Here is a 20,363-nt window from a genome sequence, read left to right on the forward strand (position 1 = left end):
ATTCCAATATTTTATGGAAACATCTGAGTTTTAAATGTTGGCAAACAATTTGAGATTTCAAAACAAAACAAAACAAAACAAAACAAAAACCCTGTGCCTGACAAACAAAATATTTCTGAAGCTCACATCCAGCCCTGGGGCTGATAGTTTTGCCATGACTTAGGGAAATGGAAAAGCTGACCCAGAGGGTCAAGATGCTCATTAAACAACATCTCTGGCCACAGGCAGGCGCCTATAGACTCTAATTCTTCACCCCACTGTCACCTGGCTGCAGCGTGGTGGTGTTAATGACATTTGAGTGAGGAAATATATATGCCCGTGTAGATGTGTCAGTCTGTGGTGTATTCTCTTAATGGCTGAAGATCAGCTGTCTCTTATTATGTTGTTGTGGTTTGTTTGGCGAAACTCTGGGTTTGGGAGTATTTGTGGCTTAAGAGCTTGGAAACCTCAATGTAAGTGAACATAGGAATTGTTCAGGGAGAAGATATACGGGTGAGGCAGGAAACCAAAAAAGCCACCTTTAATTTCACTTGTTGTCTGGAATACAAACAATGCTCCTGGTTACCTGACCAATATTTCCCCTCAGTTGAAATGATCGGATGAAGGAAAATAAATACTCTTTCTTGTAGCTGCAAGAGACAGCAAAAATCCTCTTATGATCTTATTTGGAAAGAAAAAAAAAATTTTAAGGAAGAAAAGAAAGACAGCCACAATCATTACAAAGCTTGAGGCTAACATCAGTTTTACTTTATTTTTCATCATTGGTCATAGAATGGTTTTATAGGATGTTTTGAAAGATTCTGAGATGAAGAGAAATCATAGAATCTCCAAATGTTAAGAATTGTTTAGTCAAATATTTATAAAACTCATTCAATTGTTGGCCCCCTAGAAGTTGTGGTGTATGAGAAATTTAAAAGGGCATCTTGAACATTTGGCATGGGAGGACAGGATGATGAGTGAGGATGATGATGGGTCCCCAGTCTGTCCCTACCTGTCTCTCACCTCCTCTCCTATGCCTTCACCAATGTGAACCTGGCCTCCCACAGCCTGTCAATACACCTGTCAATTTTTCATGGACATGCTCTACCCTTTTTGAACTCAAAGATTCATATCCATGTGTCTGAGACTGTTTACCTGAAAAAAGAGAGGGGGAAGAAAAGAGAATGGAGTATTGTTAGATGCTTGAACTCTGGGGCCAGAATTCCTGCTTTTTTTTTTTTTTTTCCCTCTATCTCTATCCCTTACTACTTGTGACCTTGTACCTCAGTTTCCTATCTTTACAATAAAGATAATAGTATTACCTACTGTACAGGCAAGTTTGAAGTTTAAGTTAATTGGTAGATATGGGTACCTGGGTGGCTCAGTTGGTTAAGGGACTGTCTTTGGCTCAGGTCATGATCCTGTAGTCCCAGGACTGAGTCTGGCATCTGACTCCCTGCTCAGCAGGAAGTCAGCTTCTCCTTCTGACCCTCCCTACCTCAGCCTCTCTCATTCATTCTCTCTCAAATAAATAAATAAAATCTTGAAAAAATTACTTGGTAAGTAAAAGTGCATGGAAGATTTCTAGCCATGTAGCAAACCTAGGGTAGTGCTAAGTTTAAATTGATTTAGCTCACATCCCCCTCTTATTGTTACTATTTCTCACATCTGCTTTCCTGTGAAGCTGTCTTTGCCTAGCTGTCCTTTCCTTTCCCTGGGCCATAGGAGGTTCAGAGCACTGTCAAGTACTTGCTCTCTAAGAAAAATTTTTGTATTTGACTTTTCACTGACAAATGCTTAGGACAGGGTACCTGTGTGACTCAGCCGATTGAGCATGCAACTCTTGGTTTCAGCTCAGCTCATGATCTCACCATCAGGATCTCCAGGTCTTGGTCTCAGAGTCAGTAAGGGGTCTGCTTGGAATTCTTTCTTCCTCTGTCCCTTCCCCCACTTGTGCACAGACACTCACTCTCTCTCCTTTACGTAAATAAATCTTTAAAAAAATGCTTAGGACAGTGTATTATAACATCTACATACTCACCTTTCTAAACTGTGGACTTACTCAGGGCACAGAGTTTATAATCTTTTGTTGTATTATCCAGAACTTGCTACAATGTCTGACACATTGCAGACACTCAAAATATGTCCATTTGATATTTGAATGAGAAAGTATGAGCATGAAGTTTGATTCTCACACCATTTTATGCCTTGCATTTGGATTGAATATGCATTGGAATGAATACTGTGTTTTTGTGGTTTTGACTTAATATTTGTCATAGCACAAGGTGCTTTAGTATCTTTCTACAGTGAAATTATCTGTACTCAGTAAAATGTTGGCTATGTTGCCATTTCACTCACTTCCATTAGTAAACTCTGACTCTTCACAATTTTATTTATTTATTTATTTATTTTTAAAGATTTTATTTATTTATTTGACAGACAGAGATCACAAGAAGGCAGAGAGGCAGGCAGAGAGAGAGGAGGAAGCAGGCTCCTTGCTGAGCAGAGGGCCGGATGCGGGGCTCGATCCCAGGACCCTGAGATCATGACCTCAGCCGAAGGCAGCAGCTTAACCCACTGAGCCACCCAGGTGCCCCAGGCTCTTCACAATTTTAAATGCAATATTATCACACACTTGGCTATATGCTCATAATATTGCTGTCTTTGACATAAGTTTTCTGCACTACGAAGGTGTCACTGGGGCCTATCTCCAAACACAACGTTGCTCTCTCTAGATTGACATTGAAAGAGGAAGCAGACAGCAACTTTACTTACTTCGCTTCTGTGATTTCAGTACATTTGACCACACCAAAGTGAAATAAAAAAAATGAAAAAAAATCTAAGTGACGCTTCTCCTGATGTAGTATATTTTATGAGGTTTTTTTTTCATGGAAAGTTGCTCAACTATCAATAGAATATTTATAAATCAGAAAAGGTGACACAGAACAAGTTCTGTTGTAACCTTATACATCATTTTTGTCTTATTTTAGTAAGTACACATATAAAGGATAGAATTTTCTTATCATTATTGAACTCCTGACTTCAATTTGGCTATTTATAATATAATGAACTTGTCTACCACTACTTAAGTGGGATTCCTTTGAGACACACAAATGGGCAAACCCAGAAGAGCCATTCTATCCTGAGGTACCCAGAATGTGACAAAGACTCAAGACGGGGGAGGGCGGGAATTTTGGGTGTTTTACTGCCAGTACAATTTAGAAAAAAAAATATTTCTTTTATTAACTTTAAATTCTAAAGTATGTGTGAGTACCAACTGAATTTCAGTCTTAATGCTAGAAAAACAAATAGTGGGTATTTCTACTGTTTTGTTTTAATTTCTTCTTCTTAGAACTACCATTCATTCTCAAAGTTCATATAAAGATTGCCATTTATATCTCAAATAAATATTCACCTTCTTCCCATAATTTATATGTCTTATGGTTTGATTATATAATTTGTGCTGAGATTTCATTTGAATCACTCCATCTCTTTGGAATAGTTAAAGGTCTTATTTACGGGAACACAGTTTTTATGTGAAAACAGCTAGGGGAAAAAAATCCAGAATCAAGTAGCACAGGTTGCTTTGCATTAATTAAAGGAGAAATTCTTCGTTCCTTAGTATTTGTGGTACAGCAGCAATTTATTTTAGAGAAGTTAAATTAATAGCAATAACTTAATAACAATATTGACTAGCTTGAACTTACGTCTTTTCATGTGCTTACCCTATGGTAAAATATTCAAAAGATGCAGTTACCAGCCTGTAGCATATAGGGTAAATCTCGGTGGAAATTTAATTCTTAAAGTCTTATGCCCCAAAGACAGCAGAGAATAGGGGAGGCCGAAGTCAGTGGACCCTGACTTTAGTTTCCACTATGTATAACCTACATATTGTATGGCTTAAAAATCTCTGGGGCAGAATCCTCCTCTCCTATAAAAGAAGCTATTGAGTCAGAGGATGTCTAAGGTCACTTTTAAGCTTTATGAATATATGGATTAAAAGGAAAAAAAAAGTCCAGGAAAGATATAATCACAATACCCAAAAGTAATTAGACATCTTTAAGTATAACTTCAAATCATTTCTCACTATGTATCTCTGATGATGATTACTGATATGGTTATTATGTATTATTTGCATGGGGGAGTCTAAAGAAACATCTGAATTTGGGAAGAACCAACTGAAAAACAAGGGAAATAAGATAATCTTTTGGGAATTATACTATCAAATTGACATGTTTAAGAGCCAAGAAATACAAAGTCAGCTAAAAGAGAGCAGGTAGCTCTCATGCCAGCAGGACTGGAATGTAACTTTTTGAACATTTCAATATCTCCAAAGCATGTATGTGCAGAAGTAGAAATAATTGGAAGAATAGAAAAGAGAGCTTGAGTGCACAGGTGGTGGCAGGGCTCACACAAGCACAGTCCAGTGGGAAGTGAGGCTGAGCACTTTAAGTATTTCCATGTCAATAACAAGACCATTGTGAGATGGTGAGATGAATACATCAGGTTATCTTATCCTGATGCTATTAGAACCTCCATTCATCTAACTCCCTTGTTCTGACTTTCTGCCCACCAAGCTACCTTCTGATTATATTTTATGCATGTCTGCCTCCTGGAAGAAAGGGCACTGAGGATCTACACTTTGAATATTGCCTATCCCTATCACAGTGATTTCTTGTGTAAAATTAAAATGGGTTTTTGATTATGATTTGGCTCCCTATGTGCTTTACCACAGGGAGGATGTCCTATCAGGTGTGACTATTCTAGTCTATATACGTATTATTTCCCATTGTAAATTAATAAATAAGTACCCCAATTTTGCTTAACATTTCGTTAACATAAATCAAAAGTTGGAGCTCGAAAACCATGGATACCAAGAAATGTCTGGTCATTCAACAGAGGGCCAGATTTTCGGATGAGGCCATTAATGGGGTCATTACCCAGTGAATTTTTACCCAGATCCAGCTGGCTTTTCTTCATATAACACTCCATTCATCAACCTATTTCTAAATGTAAAAAAAATACCAAGAGAATCTAAATAATCATTTTATATATGTCAATGCCCAGTTACCTTTGGAGTAAGAGAAGGCCTAAATATAATAGCACCTTGAGTATCCTTCAAGCTCTGCTGAATCAATATATGTAAGGACTTCAAACAGAATTACGAAAAAGTAAATATTTTATTTCTTTTTTTAATTCCCCACAAGAATGTATGATTCTTGTGAGGAAAGACAAAAACTTCATTTTATTCATCACTCTTTGCCCGGTACTTAGTACAGTGCCTGAAACATGGAGATACTGAGAAGTACACGGGGAATAAATAAATGAAACTTGTTCACATTTGCTGCCACTTCAATTTTTCGACTTCATTGCTGTGCTGATTTTAAGCAAGTAATCTCAATTACATTGTTTCTGATGCAGTCTCTCGTCAAAAATTTATTTACCTTTGCTTTTTAGCAGCTTGTCTATGAAGTGCCTACATAAGGTTTTCTTCATTTCTATCCTGCTTGAATTTGTAGATCTTTCCCCAGACTTGGGGAATTTTCAGCCATAATTTCTTCAAATATTTTTTGTGACACAATTTTGTTTTCCTCTCCTTTTGGGATTGAAATTGCATGGGTATTAGAACTTACAAAAAAATGTACTTGAGTATAGTTCACACATAATGTTACATTCATTTCAAGTGTATAACATAGTAATTCAACATCTGCTGTACATTATTCTATGTGACCACAAATGTAGCCACCATATGTCACCATACAATGCTATTATAATATCATGGACTAAATTCCTTATGCTGTGCCTTTTAGTCCTTTGACTTATCCACTCCATAACTGCTAGCCTGTGTCTCCCACTCCCCTGAACCCATGTTGCCTATCCTGCCACTACCCTTCCCTCTAGCAACCATTAGTCTGTACTCTGAATTTATGGGCCTGATTCTGCTTTTTTGCTTGTTTCTTTATTCATTTGTTTTGTTCTTTAGATTTCACATATGAGTGAAATCATATGGTATTTGTTTTTCTCAGTCTGATCTATTTTACTTAGTATGATGTCCTCTAGGTCCATCCATGTTGTCACAAATGGCAATGTTCCATCCTTTTTATGGCTGTGTAATATTCCATCACATAGATCTCACACATCTTCTTTTGGCTATTAAAACTTTTGATATAATAACACAAATTCCTAAGGTTCTGGTCATTTTTTTCTATTTTTAGTCCTTCTGTTCTTCAGATTACATACTTTTTATTGCTCTCTCTTCATTTTTACTCATTTTTCTGCCATCTTTACATGCTATTAAGTCTGTCCAATGGGCACTGTTTTTCAAATACTTGTATTTTATTATTTTTTATTTTTTTAAAAGATTTTAATTTTTATTTATTTGACAGAGATCACAAGTAGGCAGAGAGGCAGGCAAAGAGAGAGAGGGAAGCAGGCTCCTGCTGAGCAGAGAGCCTGATGTGGGGCTCGATCCCAGAACCCTGAGACTGTGACTTGAGCTGAAGGCAGAGGCTTAACCCACTGAGCCACCCAGGTGCCCCCAGATACTTGTATTTTAGTTCCATAATTCTCATTTGGTTCTTTTTTAAAAAAATAGTTTTACTTCTCTGATGATATTTCCTATCTTTTAATTTTCTGTGAGGATATTTTTATTCCCATCATTCAGTGTAACATCAGCTATTTTAAAACCTGTCTGCTAGCTCTAAAATCTGAGTTACTGCCAGGCTGTCTTCAGTTGATTGTTTTTCTCTTCCAAATTAGTAATTTTTCTTGGATCTTCATATTCTGGACTGTACCCTGAATATTGTCATTTCTATATTGTGGAGACTTAGGATTATTATGCTCTGAAGATAACAGAATCTACTCTGAAGATTTCACTCTCATTTATTTATTAGCTTTAGACAGCAGTTAACTTCATTGGATTCAGACTGTGAGTCAAACTCTGTCCCTTGAGCAGTGGCTCAAACCTCTATTTCGTTCTTTGACCCTGCATTCTACTACTCGGAGTCAGCACTTATGGTTCAGGACACAGCTGGAAACTTAGGAAGATTTATACACAGAATTTGGGGATATTCCCCTCTGGCTATCTGCTTTTTGTGGTCTCCCTTTTCTTCCCAACACCTATGATTGCCTTCAACCCTGTTCTCATATTCTTCTGACCAGAAATTCAGTGGGTTTTTATTCTAATTTTATTTGCCACATGCAGTGAGTGTGCCCTTCTCTTCTTCCAAGTGTTAAATCCTCTCTACTTTGACCTGCCTTTCTTCACTTTCCAGGGCCTACACTGGAAATATAGAAGGATTAGGCACTTTTTATATTTTGCCTAAACTTCGTAGTTGTTATTTGCAGGAGTGTTGGTCTAGCAGTAGCTTACTAGACCATATCAGAATCCAAAATCAATTCCTATTTAAAGTATTCAAAGCATGAGTTATATTTTTCGTGCTTTCTTATTACCTCTATGACTTATTCTCTACTGTCAACTTGCTGGGTAAAACTTTTCTAGCCTCAGGACTACATTTATTTAAAACCCGTAACTCCTCATCTTCTGCACCACTGACAGATGATCCTCCTTGGTGCATAGCTGTGGTCATGTACAAGAATGGCTATGGTCATGATATGCCATCCTGCAGAAGTATGCAACAACTCTCCATTTCCTGAAGAACAATATCCAAGAGTACGGTGTAATGGAAAGGACAGCCATCTGAAACAAGTAAATCTGGGCTTAAGTTCAAGGTCTATCACCAAAAGGCTTTATAACTAACTTAGGTTATAACTAACTTAGGTTAGATTAGGTACCTGAGGGTGCCTAGGTGGCTCATTTGGTTAAGCGACTGCCTTTGGCTCAGGTCATGATCCTGGAGTCCCGAAATAGAGTCCTGCATCAGGGTCCCTACTTGGCAGGGAGTCTGCTTCTCTCTCTGACCCTCCCTCTTCTCATGTTCTCTCTCTCTCTCTCATTCTTTCTCTCAAATAAATAAATAAAATCTTTTTAAAAATAAATAAATAAATAAATAAATAAAATGTTTATCTGAATATTAGTTTTGTTACTTATTAAATAGAATAATACCTATCTCAAAGAATCATTATGAGAATTGATATATATGTTACAAATAAGGTAGCTCCCTTAGTACCTGGTACATAGTCAGTGCTCAGTAATAGAGAGGTATTTTAAAATAAGACACATAAAACAAAAACTCTTCATCTTAGGTGCAAGGTTTTCCTTAAGCTGGTTCCAAGGTAATTTCCTATCTATTCTCACACTTTTCTTACTCATTTATACAATTCAAATCATACTGTTTTCTATAACCTACACATATCTCACACTTGCCCAGAGGCATTGTTCAAACCATTCTTTTTCTCTTTTCTCCTTAATGAATTCCTAAATATCCCTCAAAGAACAGCTTAAATAACATATCCACACTGAATCCTTCTCCCTTCTTCTTTTCATGTAAATCTCTTCAGCATAACTTTATATTTTTATGTAACTATCAGGTTCTGTCTTGTATTATAATACTTCATAAGCATATGTTAGCTGCCTTATGTGCTGAATTATTACTTCCTTTAGTGCAAAGACTCACTCATGTCGAAAATGATTGATAGATAAATGAACAAATAGGATATACACAGCTTATAAAAACTGTGAGTGGGATTATAAGTTCTAAAACCTTAGTGGGGTCTCACAAATAGTAACTCTGATAACCTTTTATGATTTAACTACCTTGTATGAGGATCCTATTGAGGAGAGATATTAATAAATATAGGCCTAATAGAAGATTAAACTGTCTTTGTATTCATGACTATCTGTAGATAATTCAAATACCCATTTGAACCCCTACATTAAAATGGGGGAATTCTAAGGGATACTTGGGCTTAAGAAACAGCCTGCTTAAAGATGAATTTGGAGCAGAGAACGCAGAGAATGGGGCATTTTTTCCCTGTAGTTGGACAAATGAATGCAAAAGCAAATATTTTATTCAAAATAAGGAATATAATGAGTAAAGGAACACCATTTCTGCACAAGTTTATATCAGCAATAGCACCTGTTTGAAATTCACTAATTCTTCAGTAATTTTCATAGGTTGACTCTAGTAGTAGGGTCATTAATATCATATTTTGGATTATTTCAATGAAGAACAAATTCTCCCTTTTACATTTCCCTACAAATTCCTTTCCTTTATTTATGGTTAAATTCTTAGAAGTTACTGCCAGTATAATTCCCTTTTTTAAGTTTGTTCTCCTAGGGCACCTCGGTGGCTCAGTTGGTCAAGCATCAGACTCTTGATCTCAGCCCAGGTCTCGATCTCACAGTCATGAGTTCAAGACCTGTGTTGAGCTCCATGCTGGGCGTGGAATCTAGTTAAAATTGACTAATTAATTGACTAATTAATTAATTAATTTGTTCTCCAAATAGGAGGCAATAAGTCTGAAACCACTTTAGTGATAAATCTAAATTTCAAAAGGAGCAGTATATCCTACAATTCCAAAAACAAAGATACTTAGAAGTAGGGGAAATTGGCGGCTATGATGAGCAAATTCATAGATTATGTTAATGCCTTAATTGGCAGAGAGGAAGTAGTTCAATCAATAGATGGTTTTGAGACACATGTTAAGATTCTAGGCCCATTAAATGTGAAAAAGGCAGAAACATGGTTCATACATTCACAACGCATTTCTTCTGAATAGTTTGTTGTGACATTGTTGATATGGTAATCATCTTCTGGGCCAGGTGTTTCTGTGTACATGAGGTTTTTAAATAAAGCACTGGTTTCCGTCAGATGAATCTAAAATAAGACTGCATTGCTTTCTACAAATCTTTTTTTGAAAAAAATAGAAAAAAATTTCCTCTCCTCCCAAAAGTTCCTGGAAAGGTTTCCACGTTAATCATCACATTTAAGGAAAAGAATTAAACTGCATAATTAGAACATGAAGACCAGAATATTTTCAATTTTGATTTATTACTTTCTGAGGATCAAAGAGACATAAGTATCTGAGCTGGGTTTGGAAGGGACCACATTTCCTTAGGTTTGTAAAGATTCTCAGACTATGCCACGTTAACATTATGATTCCACTTCCATCAAAATGGAGGAGGTTTTCCACCAGGTGAAATTTTTTCTACACTTCTTGGAAGCCAGTAAGACCATTTGGAGATTGTGGGTAAAAGAAATAGTTTTAAGTAATTCTGAAATATAAGTTTCTTCCATTATCTGAAAATTAAGCCTCCAATATCTTTGTGGTGAAACTGGGAGAATGAAACATTCCATGTTACAGTGTGGTCTCTGAAACAAATATAAGAGTTAGAAGCATTCAGTTCTTCAACCTGGTAATTCCACTCTGCTTGAGGGGGAAAAAAAGTCCAAAACTCTTAGAAGAAGTATTGGTACTTAGGAACAAGAAGGTAGACATTTTGTTAAATCGGGTCCTTAGACAGTGGCCAGTGTCTCTAAAAAAAGTACTTCTACTCTGGTATTGAGGACATCAAGGAGATGCTATGATGACAAACTAAAATCTGACTAAGGGTGTGGCTAGGGTGAACAAGAAATCTGCACCAGCACAGTTCCTGCCTTGAATTGTACCTTCTAAACAAGCAAACAGTGTTGGGGGGCGGGGGGGGGGGGGATAGTGTGACAATCGTCACACTATTTAGATGATAACCTGTTTTGTGCTAGAACTGGGGCTCAGTGTAACATCATTGCAGACAAATAGCTAAAGAGTTACACCTGATTTTAAGTTCTAGTTTTGCCATTGATTTGCGATATAGCCTTACATTTCTTAATATCCCTGAGCAGGTCTTGGGTTCCTTATCTCCTTGTATGAGGTTTAAATGAGAAGTGCCTGGTACAGTCAGGTACTCAAATAAATAATGTTAAACTAAAAACTGGTGTTTTAAACCTGTCTGGCCTACAGATGTCTACAAATATTAAAGTCCTTTCCCTTTGGCACACTGATGCTAAACAGAAAAGAAGACACAGTACCATAGACCTACATGGATGCTTTTTAGGTTTAACTCTTCTTTGATCCAGAAATCACAACTTTTTGGATAAGCCTTACTTTACTATTTATTAACTATCTTTATTATTAGAATCATGCAGGCAAAACTCATATGTATAGTAATCATATTCTTTCCAAAAATTCTGACTTGTATTTTACCTTTGTTGTTGGTTTATAAAACTTATCCATGCAAATCACTATGGCTTACTTATCCTATAAGATTTATAAATGAAATATTACTCATTTAATTTAATAAATGAGAACATCTGAAGTTCAGGTTGGCAAACAAAGCTACTTAGTGGTAAAACAAACAACAAAACAAACCAAAAAAACTTGTTTTATGACCTTACACCCAGAATTCTTTCTTTTGCTACATGCTAGCTTCAAATTTCCACTGTTCTAGAAGTTTTCAGCGTTTATGATACATGATCTTCAATATTATATGGTCACAGAGTCTGGGACCTAAAAGAAAAATCCATAATTGCACAAAATTTAACATTGGGTATTAATATAACACGAATACCTCTCATAAGCTAAGCTGAACACTTTAAAGATAGCACAGTCTGTTGGCCTGGCTCATGTGGAACACTAAACTTTTTAGAAGTTATGTATGGTCAAGTGAAATTTATTAGTCCCTAATAAAATAACGAGCTCAAAAGCTTAGAGGGTTTTTCGCAGAATAAAAATAAATGAGCATAGCCTACCAAGGCTAAAAAGATATTCTCTTAACTTCTGCTAAAAAAAACTAGCAACAATTTGCCAGAGGGAACAAAAACAAGATTAGAAGCTGTCTCCACAGAGGTAGTGAACTTCAAAATCCTGACACAATAAATAGGCAATACTTAGGGCTGCTATTTAAAGTAAAAGCCTTCCTTTTCTCCCCACTTTTCCCCGCAAATCCTGTTTGTGAGCCATAAAACAATGGTTCTCAGCTTTGGCTGCACATTTGAATCACTTGGGGAGTTTTAAGAACATAGCAAAGCCCGAGTCTCACTGCTAGAGACTGATTTAATCAGTATAGAATGCTACTGGGCAGCAGGAGTTTTTAAAAACTGTTCAGGTGATTTGAATGTGCAACCAAGGCTGAAAACCCACTCTTTGGAAATTCGTTGATGGAATCCCAGGCTAATAAGATACTAATATTTATAATGCATATACACATTTCAAGAATTACATTAAGTGGCTTTACATTGTGTATCAACAGTCTTTGGGTGAAGTGTCTTGGACAAAATGTAATTTACTGGGTCTTGTAACTAAAAAGTCTGGAGGACACAGCAGAGCAGAATTGGAAATCTTAAATCATGTAACCAGTGTCTTACTTCTCTCCCAATCTCGGTTTCAATTTTTCTGGTTGGCCTTATTCTAAAACCAGATGTCCCTTCAGGGTCAGCAGATAAATCAGTGACTCTTAACACTACGTTCCTCTCACATTTGAATCTGTAAGAGGAGAGCAAGGGTTTCTTTCTCAGACTCATTTGCTCTGACTGGATCAGAGACAGTTCAAGATCCCAGAGCTGAGGCTGAAGCTATAATTTGCACCCAGGCCTGCCTGATTACAGAGCTCATGCACTTTTATATCTATCACTGCCTCAAGAAAATATTACCGGTTTGATTGGAAGAGAAAATATTTCTTTCCTAATGACGAATTTGAGAAAGAAGAGATCCCCAAATAAGACTTGGCTTGTATTTCAAAATCTCTCCTCCACTCTGGCTGGAGGCATTCCCCTTCATCTCAGCTTTGCATCCGTTTGCCCTCCCTCTTCCTGTTCCAGAATTAATTCTGTCAAGGGCGGATCAGGGCTGTGTCCCAGGCTGGGAACCTCAGGGTCAAAAATAACAACCTATCCATTCATTGGTTCTGAAATAACTGATTTTCACATTTATGTTTTAGACGCTTGTATTCTTTTCTTGTGGCTACCATAAAAATTACCATAAACAGAAAGTTGTTCTCTCACAGTTTTGGAGATAGTGGTCTGAAAACAAGGTATGGGAAGGGCCATTCTCCCTCTCTGGGGGCCATGGGAAAGAGTCCTTCTTTGTCCCTTCCAGCTCTGGTGGCTCCACGCATTCCTTGGACATAGTCCTGTACACATAGTCTACAGAGTCTTCTGTGTATCTGTGACTTCTTTTCTGGCTTTTATAAGGACATTTGTCCTTGGATTTAGTGCATACCTGTATAACCAGCATAATCTTACCTCAAGATCCTTAACTGAATTACATCTACAAAGATCCTTTCCCTAAATAAGGTCACACTCACACGTTCTAGGGGTTCACATGGATATATTTGTGGGGGGCATCGTTTCACCCACAACAATGCTCATTGTTACTCAGCTTCTAGTCATTTTATCCTGGGCTTTCACTTCAGAAGCGTTCTTCAGCTAGTCACATGCATGAGTGGGCTGCAAGGGAAGGAGTGGGACGGACTTCTCATCTGTGGAGAAAGGGAACATTCAGCTGTGAGAACAGGAAGCTCTGTATGACTTATCAAGTCACAGAAGACCAAAAGTAATTCCTCAGGGCACAACACTCACTACTGAACTTTATAAGTAGAAAAGAAGAGGCAGGGTCTCTTAGATCTTAAAGTTATAGAGAATGATGACTGTGCCTAATAACAAGTAGAGTTAGCTGTGGAAAATTTGAGGATGTGATAAAGAATAGTATTGTATCAAAACTCTTTTAAACTCAAGTGTTAAGAACCCAACTCAAGCTGGCATAGGGAGAAAAAAAAAGAAAGGTATTAGCTCATGAACAAGAAAATCTAAGGATGTGCTCGTTTCAGGATCAGCAGAATCTAAGGACACAAATGAGGTGAATCCATCAGGAATTTGTATTTCCTTTTCTACTGTTTTTCTGACTCATTTTCTTCTGTGTTACTGCTTTGCTCCCAGGCTTGCCCCCTGCTATGGTAGGAGAGAAGCCAGCAGGCCTCTGCAGACTTACTCAGTTGTCAATATATTCAATCTCAGAAGGAGACATATTCTTTCTCTGAGGTTCGCTTCAGTCCTCCAAAATGGACGCTGATTGTCCCTACTTGAAACAGGGCCTTTCCCTTTTCTAAAACACTGTGTTTTAGGAGGACGAAGTACTGTGATTAGTCAACTTAACATCACAGGGCAAGTGATTCCTATTATTAGAAAAGAGAAAGGGATGTCAGTCAGGTAATAATAACAGACACCCCGTTACAACCTCTTTAAAAGAGAAAACTTCCCTAGACTCTTATGTGAGATGCATACATCAGTCTAAGGGATCAATAAAAGTAATCATAGCCTGCTCCAGATGTTGAAGAAAGGAAGAAAAAAGGGAGAGCATTTTCCTTACATGATGATCTCCATAAGATCAATAAGACAAGAGTGTGCGGTTTATCCATTCTAGACGAATAAAAATGTTTTTAAAGATACAATAAGATTTAGGACATTTGGGACACTCATCTAGCTCTGCTACTTACCAGCAAATAATATAATTTCTGAGGTCCTTTGTAGTTTTACGACTCTAAGGATACACAAATGGGAGAAGAAAGTGAGCTCAATTCCAATGCTTAAATGCCGAATTTCTTATTGGTTTGGAGTGAAAGAATGTTCAGCAAACATCTAGCAGAAGCTCACTCAACCTTTTGATCTCATTGGAACACCTTCATTTTTTTTTCAAAATCCCAACTGTGAGGAAAATTTTACAAATGATACCAGAACATTATTTATTCTGCACCTTCTCAAAAGCAGTGAAAAGAATTACACGTTTTACAGTAGGACTCTTAATTCTGGCAATATGTTGTTCTCAAAAAGTTCGAGTCTATTTGTGGTGTGGGTTTTTTTGTCTTGAATCAGAGTAGGTACCTGTTAAAATTAGAGGTTCGAATCTGAAAATATCACTTGAGCAAATGGTTACAAGTTATTTAATTAAAAATAAAATTCACCAGGGGCGCCTGGGTGGCTCAGTGGGTTAAAGCCTCTGCCTTTGGCTGGGGTCATGATCTCAGGGTGGGGACTGAGCTCCACATCGGGCTCTCTGCTCAGTGGGGAGCCTGCTTCCTCCTCTCTCTGCCTGCCTCTCTGCCTACTTGTGATGTCTGTCAAATAAATAAAAATCTTTAAAAATAAATAAATAAAATAAAATAAAATTCACCATGGTGTGTCCTCACCGGGTCATTTTGGTAGACAACTGCTGGCTCGTTTGTAGTGCTTAATTTCTTAAAATTTTCCATCTTCGCTTCTAGCTTTCTCAAATCCAGTTTTTGGATGTTTATTTTGTTCTAAAGGAAGAGAGTTAAATTGCTAAGATGCATCATTCACAGATCAAAAATACCACGAAGGAAGAAAAGTCATTTCCTTGAGCATCCTCTGCAATATTGATTTGCGTTTGCCTCCTCTGTCTTCCTGACAGGAGAGTTTCCTTCGTTCCACTTAGGAACTAAACACAATCATCAAAGAGTCTAAAACATAAATCGCAAAGCCATAGTTGAGTGTAATTTCTTTCTTTCCCTGGGACATATCCTCTCTCAGAAATCTTCTTAACCTGTATGGGCAGGAGTTGTTTAGGAGACTTGATTACATGTCAGGTTCTTAAACAAAGTTGTTCTCACCTCCACAGCTGATGCAGCTCAGCACAGGGCTGTGACCCTAGCGACCAGGGAAGAAAAATACTAGATCTTGTGATTCAAGAATGTGAAATCATAGTCCTTTGTTTTATTTTTTATCTGGGCAGGAGACGTTGCTTGAAATGACAGCAAGCAGGAAATAGCCGGTGAGTTCGATAATCAGATACCAAATAGTTGGATAGGATCCAGTGGCCCATCAACAGTATTTTTCAACACTCTTGAATAGCTTATCTCACTTCACTTTTAACAAATTTAAAGTTATTATGAAAAGAGAAAATAAATTCTTTTCATCGAGCACCCACTTTGTGCCGTAGATGCTTTATGGTTTTTGGCCCCATGGAAAACCTGAAAAGTATTATCCACATTTTAAAAAGGAAGACAGAAAGGTTAATTAACCTCACTAAGATTACTCAGTTAGAAACTTCCATCAACTGCCAGATTCAAAGTGTGTCTTTTATCCCCAAGTCTCCTTTCTCTATTGTAACACATTGTCTTCTTTAAAAAAAAGTAATGATTGGGGCGCCTGGGTGGCTCAGTGGTTTAAAGCCCCTGCCTTTGGCTCAGGTCATGATCCCAGAGTCCTGGGAGTCTGCTTCCCCTCCTTCTCTCTCTGCCTGCCTCTCTGCCTACTTGTGATTTCTGTCTGTCAAATAAATAAAAATATTTTAAAAAAAAAGTAATGATCATATATAATGGGGGGGTGGTTAGGGGGGTAGGAAAAGAATAAATGAAACAAGATGGGATCGGGAGGGAGACAAACCAAGAGAGACTCTTAATGTCACGAAACAAACTGAGGGGGACTGGAGGGAGGGGTGTAGGGAGAGGGTGGTGGGGTTATGGACATTGGGGAGGGTATGTGCTATGGTGAGTGCTTGAAGTGTGTAAACCTGGCGATTCACAGACATGTACCCCTGGGGCTAATAATACATTCTATGTTTATTAAAAATTTAAAAAAATTATTAAAAAAAATTTTTTTAAAGTAATGACCATAATCAGATTTACTTTATTTTTGTTACCACTGAAAAACATGCTTTTTGCATGAATATCTAAGGAGAAAGTAACTGCCAGGTTCTGAACTAAGTAGGAATACAGTAAGTAGGGTAAAAGCAGAGGTGAAGGGCCAGATTCCATAAGTCCCATTCAAAAACCTCCCTCCTGAGTTTGTGGGAATGTTGAGAACTCTGAATTGATGAAATACTGAAACTTATGATAAAATATGCAGTAAATGAATCATGGAGTCATGACCTAATCATATCAAGGGGCAGGTCCTGGGATACCTGTGCTGTTATCATCAGCGTTATACAGTGGAGATTCATGGACCAAAGAAGTATCCACGTGTGTAAATCTGTCCATCTAACATGCATTTAAAGATGTGTTAAACATCCAGGAAATCCATTCTGTGAAATGATTCATGCCTCATTAAATGCTCCCATACATAAGTAGGAGTCGAAAAGGCAAATTCATAGATATTCCGACAACTGATGGGCCGCCTGTTACTCTGTGAAATGCAGTATTTCCAAAAGAGTGCTGGATTGTTTGTGAAGGTACACAGTCAAGTAGGGTGTTTTGTTTTGTTTTTAATGGGTATATTCAGGGCCACTACATAAAGCTGTGTAGGTTGTACCTTGCTCCAAGGCACTTCTCTGAAGTAGAGACTAAAAATACAGTCTTAGTTTGGCCCACCGAATCCTGTGTCTTCATTCAGAGCTAAGCCAGGCCAGAATCGTTGGGAGGAGTGGGAGACTGAGTTTTTCTTAGCCTTATTTGGTAGCTAAAGGATTCTATGTTAGAAAAGGATTCTAAATTTGTATTTTAAAAAAGTATGACCAACATATCAAATAAGGATATGAATTTTGTGTTCAAAATAAATAATTACAACTTAAATTTAAAGTGTAAGTTAATAGCAAGAAAAATAAGAAGAGACTAATACAGGTGATGATAAGACAAACCAAGGAAGAAAGTATGCAAGCCATTAAAATTTGGAAGTCTCTGATATTGGGGAGAAACCAATAGCTTTGGAGTAAGACAAGTAGGAGTTCCATCCAGGTCCTACTTATCCTTTAGCAAGTCACTTCATTGCTCGGTGGCAGTTCTCTCTCCCCCTATGTAAGAAGATTCACTCCAAAGGATTGTAATGAGAATAAAATGAGATAATGTCTGTAAAGCTGTCGGCACATGTGTGTCTCCATCCTTCACCTTTCCTTGTGCAATGCAAATCTAAACCTTCAATCACCCACACTAGCTAGCTCCCTAGCTTGTGCAAAAGTCCTGGGTACTTGTGGGTGGTAGAGTCAAAAGGATGCCCCGTTGGTTCCAAGGTATTCCATCATCCCAGCTGTTTCTGCTTTAGTGCCCCATGACTCTCATGTTCCCTCTAGCCCCCACCCCACTCCACTGCCTAACCACCCCACAGTGATTGTCCCAGGGGGCACATGCAGACACACACACACACATACACACATAATTGCCCACACATTCTTGCCTGCACACTTTCACATAATCACATGTATTTAGCTTATACACATACAAACACATACAAAAGCAATCCACTGTGGCTCCATAGACCTACTCATCATTTCTTAAATATTTCCTTTTTAAATTCTTTTGTTCACTTTGTACCTTCACCCACAATTCCCTCTTATACCTCTTCCTACTTAAATCTTCTCTGTCATATAAGGTCTGGTTAAAATACCAACTCCCCTATTAAGCCTTTCATCATAACACAATAGGATGTGACCTTAACTTCAAAAGTGGTGGGGTTTTTTTGTTTGTTTGTTTTATCTTTGCTAAGGTTATAGACACATTTTATGTTATGATGTAATTACTTGTATTGACCGGGTATCAGATTATACAGTCTTTGAAGTCTATAATCATGTCTACTTATCATTCTATCCTCTACATTGATGGCCTTCATTATTTTGAAGAACTATAATCTTAGTTAATTTTCATGAAATAGTTAGGCACTTTCCAGTTTCCAGGAACCGAGACATATTCAGAATACCACAAATGACTTGGAGATGGGTATTTTTAGTGACATACAGTTCAATTTATCTAAATGTATTATGTTCAACCTGGGCAAGAGACAGGATCTAACTTGTTCTGTTGATCCTTACCTAGTATAAGGTTTATATTCATTATCCAATTAGTGATGGACAGGGATTTGGGGTCTCAACTCAGCATTCCTCAAAAGCAGGCTGTGGGTATGATGGGACCTTTGAATAGTATAGACTTCTCTCCAATATTTGCTTTGGGCCTCCTGTTTCCATGCCCCAATCTCCAGTCTGGTATCATTCAGCTTCCAAGTAGAAATTCAGTGGAGTTGTACATTTTTATGAAGGATAACAATATAAAATATGAATGTGTCTTTAAAAAAATCCACATATATATTGATATATAGAAAATATAGAATGTGCCTCCAATTTCATCCGGTGGGGTTGTAAAGAGCCTGTGCATTCTGCAGATAAGCTGGCTCCAACTAAGAGAAGAAATGACTGACCTGAGCATACTCAACCTTTTTTCCAAAGTTATCCACCAAATAAGTCATTCTTTGTGGAAGTGATGAGGCTACGAGGAAGGAGAGATGTAGGAGGTTTATTTCTTCCATCCTTTTTTCCTGAGGAGGGATGAAGTGGAAATTCTTTCTCATCTCTGAAAACCGAAAGAGTGGGAAATAAGTACCTTTAATTTTCTCTTAATTCATTCGTCTAAGAAGTAAGCCTCAGGGGTATAACAATCTCACAGAAGAGAGGGGGTCAAAAGCCCAGGACAGCACCAGAACAGTCTTCCCACTTTCAAGGGACTTTTGCCCCCAAAACTAACTTTTGCAATTTTAGGTCTTTTTCCTCAGACACTGATAAGCAGTTTATCATTTGCTTCCAGAACACTCTGAAATGATTTCTATCAGACTTTACTAGCCCCAAAATTTATACTTAGTACTATTTCCCATTTCAAGTTAAGTCCTCCAAAACTAGTGTATCAAGATTTTTTTTTCTTACTTATTTTAGCCCATGGGAAGGAATAATTTACCCATGTTCACAGGAGAAATATTGTTTTCTTTTTCCACCAAAGAGGAAAATAAGTACCCTGGAGCTTAAGAGAAGTAAAGATATACTTACTTATATTCATTAATCTAATTGAACTCAAGTTTCTTATTCAATTCCTCTAGCCTCTCTTTGTTTACAGTTTGAATCTGATACACATCAAAATTTTCCCGGCATTAAGATATCGCAAAAACTGTTACATTTTCCAGAAGTCCATTTCAGTCAGAAAGAAATGTTAAACCAAGTTATAGAGAGCTCACATGACCACAATACATTCATTACATGTACATGAAATCTATTGACTCAATAATTCAGTTCAGAAGCTCTATTAGATGCTTGTCATAGTCAAGAGATACTTATGCCAGTAATTAGTTATGGAATATATTTAGACTCCAGGATTTATGCTGATGCGCACTGGGTCTAAAAAAGCAGTTGGCAGAGAAGGACTGTAAGGCCCAGGATCCGAAGCCAATTGTTATGTCAGGAAACACAGGCAGGAGCACAAGCAGCACAGAAGAAATGTCCCGTAGGTACTGTGGCTCTGTGTACAGAGGTTGAGGTGTTAGGTTTGAGCAGAGAGAAGGTCTAGAGCAAGGTAAATAAGCCAATATTATGTTTGGAGATATACACAGGCAAATGTAGTCTCCTTACACTTGAACAGAAGTGAGGAGAGGAGTCCAGGGGAGGAATACAGACCAAGTGACAAAGTGGAGAAGCCAGAGTACATGATCTGGGCAAATAATAATGTAAAAGTAAGTCAAGTCTGT

General features: G+C 37.6%; 1 protein-coding gene and 1 long non-coding RNA gene across 6 annotated transcripts in view; one reads left to right on the top strand and one right to left on the bottom strand.

Moving 5' to 3' along the window:
• Window positions 1-20,363, top strand: part of NKAIN2 (sodium/potassium transporting ATPase interacting 2) — a 1,050,746-nt gene that overhangs the window by 837,923 nt on the left and 192,460 nt on the right. The gene's annotated exons all lie outside the window — the stretch shown is intronic.
• On the bottom strand, window positions 736-20,004 carry LOC125102995 (uncharacterized). 2 transcript variants are annotated; one of them, XR_007128254.1, is made up of 4 exons: window positions 19,672-20,004; window positions 13,223-13,396; window positions 11,316-11,427; window positions 736-1,134 (listed from the first exon to the last, which is right to left on the bottom strand). It is a non-coding gene; the product is annotated as an uncharacterized LOC125102995 (long non-coding RNA). The 2 variants fall into 2 exon arrangements; XR_007128255.1 differs by lacking the exon at window positions 19,672-20,004 and adding an exon at window positions 14,411-14,451.

The sequence above is a fragment of the Lutra lutra genome, chromosome 6 (genome assembly GCF_902655055.1).
Source record: "Lutra lutra chromosome 6, mLutLut1.2, whole genome shotgun sequence".
NCBI classification, from domain to species: Eukaryota; Metazoa; Chordata; class Mammalia; order Carnivora; family Mustelidae; genus Lutra; species Lutra lutra.